This window comes from Schistosoma mansoni, assembly GCF_000237925.1.
Source record: "Schistosoma mansoni, WGS project CABG00000000 data, chromosome 3 unplaced supercontig 0044, strain Puerto Rico, whole genome shotgun sequence".
In the NCBI taxonomy this organism is placed as follows: Eukaryota; Metazoa; Platyhelminthes; class Trematoda; order Strigeidida; family Schistosomatidae; genus Schistosoma; species Schistosoma mansoni.
In genome coordinates this window covers 1665765-1676746 of record NW_017386006.1, presented here as the reverse complement: position 1 = coordinate 1676746, position 10982 = coordinate 1665765, and positions in this window count along the sequence as shown.

The following is a 10982-nucleotide window of genomic DNA, read 5'->3' as shown; positions in this document are numbered from 1 at the left end:
CCTGCATCTCAGAGTTGATGTTCACTCTGGGACTAGAACCCACTACCGTTGACTTCAAATACCATCGCGTTATCTACCTATCTACTGAGTCCTGATAGCCACTTGCTTGTGCAATGTATCACTCCCCTCGATGGATCATCCATATCTACCAACCCGGTTAAAGCGTCAGACATTCGTAGACAACATCCCCGCCGTCAGAAGGCAAAGAGTAGGACTTCTCCGACTGTAGCTGTATACGCATGACCATGTGAGAGCATTTCGATAGAGGGAGTGAGAGAGAGATGACTCTCTCCACTCTCGACCACACCTGGGCATTTGGTAACCTAAGTAAAACTTTCTCCATAAAACTAAATAGTTAAATCCCATAAAAGATATTTTTACTCGATTCATTTAATATAAACACCATTAGAAAATATCATTTCAGTAAATACAAGATATTCATTGTAGATGATGCACATAGTTGAATAAAACAGTCTAACCTAATCAATGCTACTAGTAAATCTACACATTTTATCGGTCATTTATATTATATTAACTCACATTTTCTAATAACTGCCCATTAGTAAACATTCACAGGCTAAAGTACAATATTATTTTGACCTTAATAATATATTAGTTTTTAGATTATTCATGTAATTTGATATGATAATTGATCATATTAGTACTATGTATACATCATGGTTAATGAGAGTTCATATATGGTGCCATTTTAATGGCATTTAAATTATATTCTAAATTCCTAGAGAATATCAATGTAATAGAAGGCTGTTTTGTCTATATAGTTGAATGTTTTCTGTAAATACAAGTGCAGTCTCACAGTTATACATTAACTGACAAATATACTGTTTAAAAGTACACTGCTATTTTACACTAAATAACATAATACCGGTATGTTTATCCGTATCTGAATGTACTATTCGACAATATGTTTTGATTTTTTTTCATTGTACCATATGAAAATTCGTCAAAGTATGTGGATTGGTCGGCTTCTGAGAGCTCTTAGAGGATCCAAGACTGGTGTATTTAGAGTGGAACAATAAACTACTTAACTTTAGGATTGAGATATGATAATAGAAGTAAATGATTTCATAACAAAAGGTTATAAAGTACAACCTCCAGTTCAAGTGAGGAGCACCTGTTTCTAAGACTATCCATTTGGAATCTAGTGACTAATAATTCCACTTACAATTAATACAACAATTATCAAATTCCACGGGTAGGTAACTTTTTCAATGGTGACGCAAGGACACCTTACATAAGGTTATGAACGGACCTATCTGAACAGTTCCAGCTGTCGAATACTCCCTGATTTTAAAATCTTCAGATTATTCCATCTCTGGATAATAAGTACAGCGCAGTTCAACCATATCTGTAATCAACAACGTAGTACCAATAGGAGTGAGTAATGGTCATGTAGCATCAAGGATAGACACTTATTTCTTTTATTCACTAGTTTTGATAAAACATACTCGTAAGACAAACAGTTATTCAAGGTCTTTGTTATCATGGAAAGACATTAAATGTTAGGTCTGATCACCTGAAAAGAAAACCTGAACACCTAACTAATTAGTTAGAACCTAAACAAGTGTTTGAGAGACTCACTATTTTATAATGACATGGCAACAAAAACATATGTGACTACCATTTTCATTTAACCTAATTGCTTAACAATAAATCATTCATGTACTATAGAAGCAAATAAAAATGTTTGATTGCAGTAGTAAAACAGGATTATTCGCTGATCAAATTCGCATTTTTTTATAGTCTATAACAAAAATACTTTATGCTTGAATGATCATATTACTTAAATAAAACTAGAGCTTAAATCAAGCAAAAATAATAAACGCAATAAGATTTACTAAGTAGGCTTTCTTCAGTTGCTTTCAATCTAGATACAATAGTAATGTCTTATTTTAAATCGATGTACGTACATAATATCGCACTGATGTAGATTAGAAAAACTGCATTGAAATTAATACTAATGTAGTTAACGAAAACGCATGTGAGGTAACGTCGCGTAGTGGCTTTGTAAAATATGAAACTCATACATGAAATACATTATTTACACATCTTCCTTAGTTATCGTTTACATACCTCGGGATTCGTCAAATCTTGTCGTTATTTCAAATTCTCTCTGTTACTATTCTTGTTCTCGTCGATTCACTCCTATTCTGGCAGGTAATTCACTTCTGGATGCTGATACATACTAATTATATATGCTGGCACAAGAAGCATAAACCGCACTACTTCTACGACATATAGCAACTATCCTACAACCAATTTCCATTAGGGTTCATTTTGGTCAAGCTCTTCTATTAACTTACTTAACACACAATGTTATTTGAACAGTAAAAATTCATCCATTCCTTTGTACTGTTATGATAACTAGATCGATCACATGACAGACTCGAGCTGAAATGTTGATTGCCTACATATCACTTGATGATTCATCCTCCTCTCCATATATATGTATGCACTTAAATCTTATTATTAGCTTTAGCTTTACCTTACTGCGCCCTTATACAATTTGACCACCAATTTGCCTATGTAACTGCTCGCATATACTTATTCGGCTCTCTATTTCAAATTCGCTTGATATGCTTATAGTTTTGTGATCTGTGCTATCCGATAATAAACTGTAGTTGTAGCTTCTCTTTGCCTTCTGATTTCAAACACCGTTGAGATTTATATTATAACGGAAATTGAAGCGAAGCAAAGCCACTAAGGATACATGATTAAATTTGATTACGTGCAAATTTGTGGTAAAATGGTCAATAAAACTGATGAGCACAGCTTTGAAAGTAGTTCGTACTATGAGCTGGCAGTAGGTAGAGGACCATTGAAATAAAACTAGCTACAAAATGGACTTCTCAAAGAATTAAATAGTAAAGACGACCAATACATGAATGACTGAGTAATTAGCTGATGGTGTATAAACTTTATATTGTGATGGGTCTTAAAATGGACGGCATTATAAATACGGAACGACAGCTTCTGTAGAAGAACTCCAAACTCCCTCGAAAACATTGTTCACTAACGTTAGTTTGTGATGAAATTTGGCCTTTCATAACATTTAGTTCACGTAATGAGTTGAAAATAAATATAGTATAAATGTGTGATTTAAGTAGACTTTTCCAACCCATAATCTGAATAGGTCATTTATATATATCTGGTGAAAGACCGAAACTATTCGTAAGGTTTGGACGATAACCTGCTTTATAGAGATTGTTTAATGGGAATAGTTCTGTGTGTTTGTAAGGAATCATATTGCAAGATAGTAATTAAAGTTAGCTACAATTTGAATAAAATTGGCGTTTTTCTGAAAGTGGTTGTTCTTATTTTTTCTTCTTACTTTTGAATTAAGAGAAGTGAGCTTTCTTCCATACAGAACTAAAAGTTTGAATATCTTAGGCAAATAGAAGGTTAATCACTCCACAAATATATCATTTATAATCTCTTTGACTGTGATATTTTGTAATACAGGTTTTAACTCCTTGATGGACATCAGTTGCCTCATGTCAGTAGGAACACCTCGCAAATGTGGACAAAACTCAGGTTCAATGGATCTTGAAAATTATCTTTAATAACGTATCACCCGAATAGCTATCCTGTTTTTCTTATCAATTCAAGTGAAAATCTAAAGTTTATACGATAATTGGTTACTGTAATCAATACCTTGTCTGCTTTTTCTTTAAAAAAATTATAATAAGCGTTATTCATTTACAAATTGCAAGTAATCAACTGAATTGAACGAAAAAAAAACTCTTTAGACCAATAATTTCAATCTTTCACATATAATTTTAACTCAGTAAAATCATACCCAGATACTTACTACTGATCAAATAATAGCTGTGTTGATCAATTATCATTATAGACTAAACTCTTCTATTTTGTCGACGGAATACTGATAAACAGTCTATGTATTATCAGATGTTGACAAACAATATCAATAGCCTATAAGTATGGATTAACAAATATTATTGTGGTGTGTGCTACTGATGTCGATAGAGATAAGTAGTATGCATCATCATGGCGGCAGAATGTTAAGAAGATCGAAGAGAAGAGAATGAGAACAGAGAATGACTGGTGTGGAAACAAAGGAACAATGAAGTCTGAGACAATTGATTGACATTTTACAAATGAAGTATTCACTATATGGTTCTCAGATTTTACGAAGAGATTATGTAATTTTGTATCCAATTACATTTGGTAGTCCCCATTTATGTTCTCGTTCACTATATTAGTAGAGTAACAGAATGCTGTATCTTTTAATATGATCGTTACTAGATATTGAAGTGGTAAAGTTTTCTTGTTGCAGTATAGTATGTCCATATTCCATTTTCCATATTAAATTATGAAACTAATTTTCTTTTAAAATGAGTTCACGGCTAAATACAACAGAAATTAATCTTACGATCTATGCTTATATGTAGTAGGTGTATTGTGGCTAATAATGGAATTCAGGACGTGCATTTCTTCATAAATTTAGACTCATCAGCCGGATTTACCTTTATCCCAGAGTTAATTTTCATCCAGGGATTCGGACATAGAACCTTTCGTTTTAAACGATCCACACTTTATCCAATTAGCTACTCAGTCCAGATAATCACTTACTTGTGCAACATGTATGTATTCTAATTTAATTTGTTATGGTTTGGTTTATCCCATTGTTGGTATTTTTACTGAAATTTGATCAGTCTTAGAATTTCATACAGGATGCACGTATGCAAAATAAAACTGATCGAATTTCATTGAAAATATATACAACTAGATAATCCAAACCATTATAAATTACTATCTGGGCTGTTTGAATTCTCATGTAAATTTTTTCTTTATTTCACGTTTCTGTTAGAATGATGCCAACTGTTCTTTTAGAATTGGTCATTATTTTAGCCCAAAATAGATAATGTGAAACAAGAAATTTGAAGTTGAACAATCAGTGGTTGAATCGATGCACATGACTAAATTTACTTTCAATGAATTATTTATATCTCTATATTGAGACTGTAAAGATTTTTGAATTCCATTGAAATCATGAACCGATAAATGTTACGACAACGACTCAATGGTCTAGAAGTTAGGCGTTTGTGGGTGAGACCGAAGGTCCTGGGTTCGAGTTCTCATTCTGGACCATATATAAGCACTGCCAAGGCTATCTTCTGCTTCTAGGTTTTCCATGGTGGTCTAACAGTTATTGGTTCATGATTTCAATAAAATAATTTTTGGTCTTAAAATGGCTGCTACAAACTTTCTTAGTAATAATATTAGTTATCAATTATCATGACTGTAGAAATATAAATTCACTTAGTATTGTTTGTTTGAATCTTCCCATTGATGTTTAGGACTGCATATGTGCATACTGTGCGTATTACCTCGATCTAGTCTTAATTCTCAGGCATCATAAGCAAAGATGGATAGTAGCTACCAGTGGAATCCAGGACACGCGTTTCGTCCCATTCGGGACTCGTCAGCTGGATAAACCTGCATCACAGAGTTGATGTTCACTCTGGAACTCGAACCCAGTACCATTGTCTTCAAACGCCATCGCGTTATCCACTCAGCTACTAAGTCCTGATAGTCACTTACTTGTGCGATGGGGTGTAGTTTAAATTCACTAGGTATTGTTTGTTCAAATCTTCCCATTGATTTTTAGGACTGCAACTGGTCAGTCTCTAATTGGCATATTTGCATACTGTGTGTATCGCCTCGATATAGCCCTAATTCACAAACATTATAGGCAAGGATGGATAGGGGCTAACAGTGAAAAAAATGTACCTGCATCTCAGGACGAAACGCGCATCCTGGATTCCACTGCTAGCCGCTATCCATCTTTGCTTATAATGTAGAAATATGTTATAAGCAATCAACAATTATTTATTGAAATGAACCTGTTTATTCACACTTCATATTACCTACATTTTCATTACGTGTCGAAAATTATTATTGTTCAATCATAGAGCTATTTCGATTCAATATTAAAACATTGAGGATCACTCTACAGAATTTATTAGTTTCCGTTGAAGTAAACAACAAAATAAACAAATCATTTTGAAATGATACCTAACAAGATTATAAAACAATAATAAATCCAATCATATGTAAATAATAAGTTTATTTAATTACCTTAAGTAAAGCATCATATCATTAAGTAAACTGTAGTGAACAGGAACAAGAGTGGGGACAATCGAATGTATTTAAGCACAAATTATAGACTTTCTCAATGAATTCTACTAACCATACAGCAAATAGTTAATTTGCAAAATAACAACCAATTGTCTCAATCTTCACAGTTCCTTCTGTAAATATCAGTTCTTCTTCTCTAGTTTCATTGTTCATGCATTTTGCGCTTCGTTCCTGTCCTCTTTTTATCCATCTTCTATCAAAATACATTCTATGTCTGACCCTCACCATATACTACTTATGTGAATATAAGTAGACCATACCACAAAACAGTAATGAATTCTTTAACTATAATATTTTCAATATAAAATTACATTTGAAAAATGAAAATACTGATTTTGTCTTACTGTTTACTTATAACATATTAGCAACTAATATTATTTTTTAGATTACTTTGGACGACGTACCTATAGCCTTTCAATGTTACATAGAAATTAATATGCACCTTAATTTCTAGCAATTTCCCATTGTCATGACAACTAACAAATTGAGTCGATATGATGAAACAAATTAAGTTTTGTTTCTATTTTACCAATAAGAAAATTAATGCTACTTTTCACCTCAGTGCTTATTAAGAAAATCAGTTGTATAGTATAGCATTCCTAAGGATTAATTTTCTTTCTGTAGTTACAATTTCATAGAACAAGAAAAAGGAGCCGTTTGACAGATTTTTTACTTTCTTAAAATATGAATGTAAGAATGTAAATTTTAAAATATAATCAAAACAGTCTATGCTACATGAATTTCAACTAATCAAATAACAACAACGTATCATTGACAGCCGATTAACGAATGATTAAAGACAACAAATTAAAGACAACAATCGTGGATTGGTTGAAGTTAGACATTAACACCGTTGGATGCCGGATCAGAAGTCTATTGGTTACGTGCTCCGGCGAGAGTCGGGATCGTGGATGCGCACTGCTGAGGAGTCCCATAATAGGACGAAACGGCTTCCAGGTTTCCCATGGTTGTCTAGCTTCAATTGACTCATAATTTCAACTATGAAAAATACTGAAATCTCCACAAAACCCCATTCTAAACAAAAAATGTGTTTTTAATCACATAAGCACATGTTGAAATGTAAGTTAACCACTCACTTATTTTCTTCAATATTTCTAACCATATTATTAAGAACAGTCTGAATAAAAAGGACGGTATTCAACTAGCTGCTACTTGGCAAATGCTTGTTACACAAGTAATTAGACTCTATCTCTATCCAACCTGTTTATTACACATGCATCGTTATTCTGACTGAAATTAAGGTTGTTTATTTAGTAATACAATAATGTATTTGATGATTTTCATTTTAACATGCACATCGATGATTCAGAAACAATTTTTCAACCTTCAACTTGCACTTTTATTTTGTTTTTTCCTTCATATAAAAACAAATTTAAAACTTAATATCAAGACGTTGGCGAATGGTTGCTCAATTTCATGGATCGGTTGAAGTTAGGCATTGAGACCGTTGTATGCCGGCTCAGTGGTCTAGTGGTTAAGCACTCGCGCGTGAGACTGATAAGTCCTGGGTTCGAATCTCGCGAGGCGGGATCGAGGGTGTGCACTGCTGAGGAGTCCCACAATAGGACGAAACGGCAGCCCAGTGCTTCCAGGTTTTCCATGGTGGTCTAGCTTCAATTGACTCATGATTTCAACTATATAAAACTTAATATCAACTATTAATAACTCAAACTTACACATACATATACACAATCCATTCATTTATTTGTTTTCACATGATAGACATTTAACTGACTCATGTTAACCTATTTCATAAAGTCAACATCTATATATGATTGGATTAGCACAGTAAAGATTTGACTATATATTATATTTCAATCATAATTTTGACTTTGATTATTACCCTGAAGAAGTATGGACAAGTTAACTGGACGAAACGGTGGAATTATTTAAATTTCAATCTCTGAGATTATTTCAAATATAATTTTCACATATAATGACTTCTCTGTTCACGGTGTCAAATTTTTGTCAAACTATTCGTTCTAAAAATCAAAGACGGCTAGTGGCTGGAAGTGGAATCCAGGATGCGTGTTTCGTCCCATTCAAGACTGGTCAACTGGATTTACCTGCATCTCAAACTTGATGTTCACTCTCGGATTCAAACCCAGTACCATTCGCTTCAAATGCCATCGCGTTATCCACTTAGCTACTGAGTCCTAGAAGGAAAACCAACTCTGAGATGCAGGTACATCCAGCTGACCAGTCCCAAATGGAACGAAACGCGCATCCTGCATTCCACTTCTAACCACTATCCACCTTTGCTTATAATGCTTGTGAAGTAAGGCTATATCGAGGCAATACGCACAATTTGCACATATGCCAATAAGAGTTAAGTTTTAACCTAAATATCTATATATACTAAGGATAATCTTGTCAAGTTACCGGATAACTTTAATTCAAGTAATTTTGAATGATAATAAATCAACTTCAAAAGTAATTCAATAGTTATTACTGTATTAAGGATAACTAGTCAAGAATTACTCAAATTACACGAGCTTTTTATTTTCAGAATGTTACCTTTAAATATCCTACTGTATGGGGCGAAGACGTGGAGATCTACGAAAACCATCATCCAGAAGATACAAGTGTTTATTAACAGTTGTCTACGCAAGATACTTCGGATCCGTTGGCCAGACACTATCAGCAACAACCTACTGTGAGAGACAACAAACCAGATTCCATCCAGTGGAGGAAGAAATCAGGAAGAAGCACTGGAAGTGGATAGGATACACATAAAGGAAATCACCGTCACAAGATAAGCCCTCACATGGAATCCTGAAGGCCAAAGGAGAAGAGAAAGACCAAAAGACACATTACTCCGAGAAATAGAGACAGATATGAGAAGAACGAATAAAAACTGGATAGAACTATAAAAGAAGGCCCAGAACAGAGTGGGTTATAGAATACTGGTCGGCGACCTATGCTTCATTGGGAGTAACAGGCGTAAGTAAGTTAGTAAGTAACCTTTAAATATCAGTGTTCTCTAAATTCTTATCGTAGGTGTTACCAATCAGCTAGTGAGCTTTACAAATATCTATGAAATTATCCCAACTTTTTTTTTCCAATGTATCTAGAAACATAGTATCATGGATAGACACCATTTTTTTCTATGTTTATATCCTTTTTGATATATTTTTTATTGTCTCCAATCTACCATTTTCTATGCACTTTTTCACTTTCATTCCTTTCTCCCCTAAACATGGATTAAAAATGAAGCTTCAAATTAGTTTAAACATGAAATGTTACTTTTTTTTGTTTGTTTTCGTTTATCATAATAATAAACTTGAGTTTCATTGTTTTTTGCATTTTATTAATTTTCTTGTTTTATGAATATTTTCAACTTTCAAATCTTACTGATTTTGTAATCCTTTTACTCACGATAGTGTTTTATTTGTTTCTGAATGAGGGGAGGGGGTTGTGATAAAATTCCTAAAGTTGAAGAACATATGCAAATCAAAACAAGTATTAACCAATATCAAAGTCAGGATATTCAATATGAACGTCAAGACACTTCTACTGTATGGAGATGAAACTTCGAGAACTAATATTACTATCATCAAAAGAGTATAAGTAATTATAAACAGTTATCTACGTAATATACTCAATATCCGTTGACCGGATACAATCAGTAACAACCAACCATGGGAGAGAACAAACCAACTCCCAAATAAAAAGGAAATCAGGAAAAGATGTTGGAAGTGGATAAGACATACATTGAGGAAATAACCAAACTGCATCATTAAGCAAGACCTAATTGGCGGCCTGCTTAAACATCTGTGTTACCTGTTCCTGTCATCTAGATATTTCAACAAGTAATCTTCAATACATCATTATGGCTATTAATCGCACAACCCATTGAGGTGCGTTTCTGAAAAAAGTACAACCTTTCGCTGTAAAGGTTACAAAAGGCCTAGTCAGAGATATCGTGGTTGCTGGCGATATTCAGCAAAAAGAATGTACATTATTCGGATGTCGATTGACTGGACTGCTAATTTCTAACTGGCGATTACTCAATATTTATCGTTAGGATCGACGAAGAAGTAAGAAACGGAAACTTGTTAAAATACTTTGTGCTAAGAATTGTATATTGTACCAAAAATATAATATTAAATAAAGCTAATAATAATAACTTGGAATCCTGAAGGGAAACGAAAAAGAAGAATGCCAAAGAACACACTACGTCGAGAATTGGAAGCAGACATTGAAAGAACTAATAGCAAGTGGAAACCACTGGGAAGGCGATGCCAAGATAGAGTTGGTTGGAGATTGGTGGTGAGCAGCCTATGCTCCTTCATGAGGAGTAACAGTCGTAAGTAATTAAGTAAATAAGTAAATGAGTCAGTAAGTGTTATTTCTCGTCGTCAATTTGTTATGACTGGTTGTTGGTAATTTGTTACGTTAGAGTTGTTTGTTACTTATACTTGTAAAACGAGGAACCACTGCAATTCTCACGACTCGAAGCAAGAACACCAAGACCATTACAAGTGAAAAGTCATTAAACATATAACTCGACGACGACCCTAGTTGAAAATTCACTCGTTTATATATTGATCGTAAACCCATTTCAATTGCTAATTAGAATAAAATCACATATACGAAAAATACCCAAAGTTATAACAAATCACCTGTTGCATATCATGCTTAGTATAGTTCATGTTAATTGAATACAAGAATAACACATCTCGAACAAACATCCTACTCAAATGTTATACCGAATAAAATATCACACTGAAAAAACAGAACAGATACTACAATGGGTAATCATTACATTGAATTAG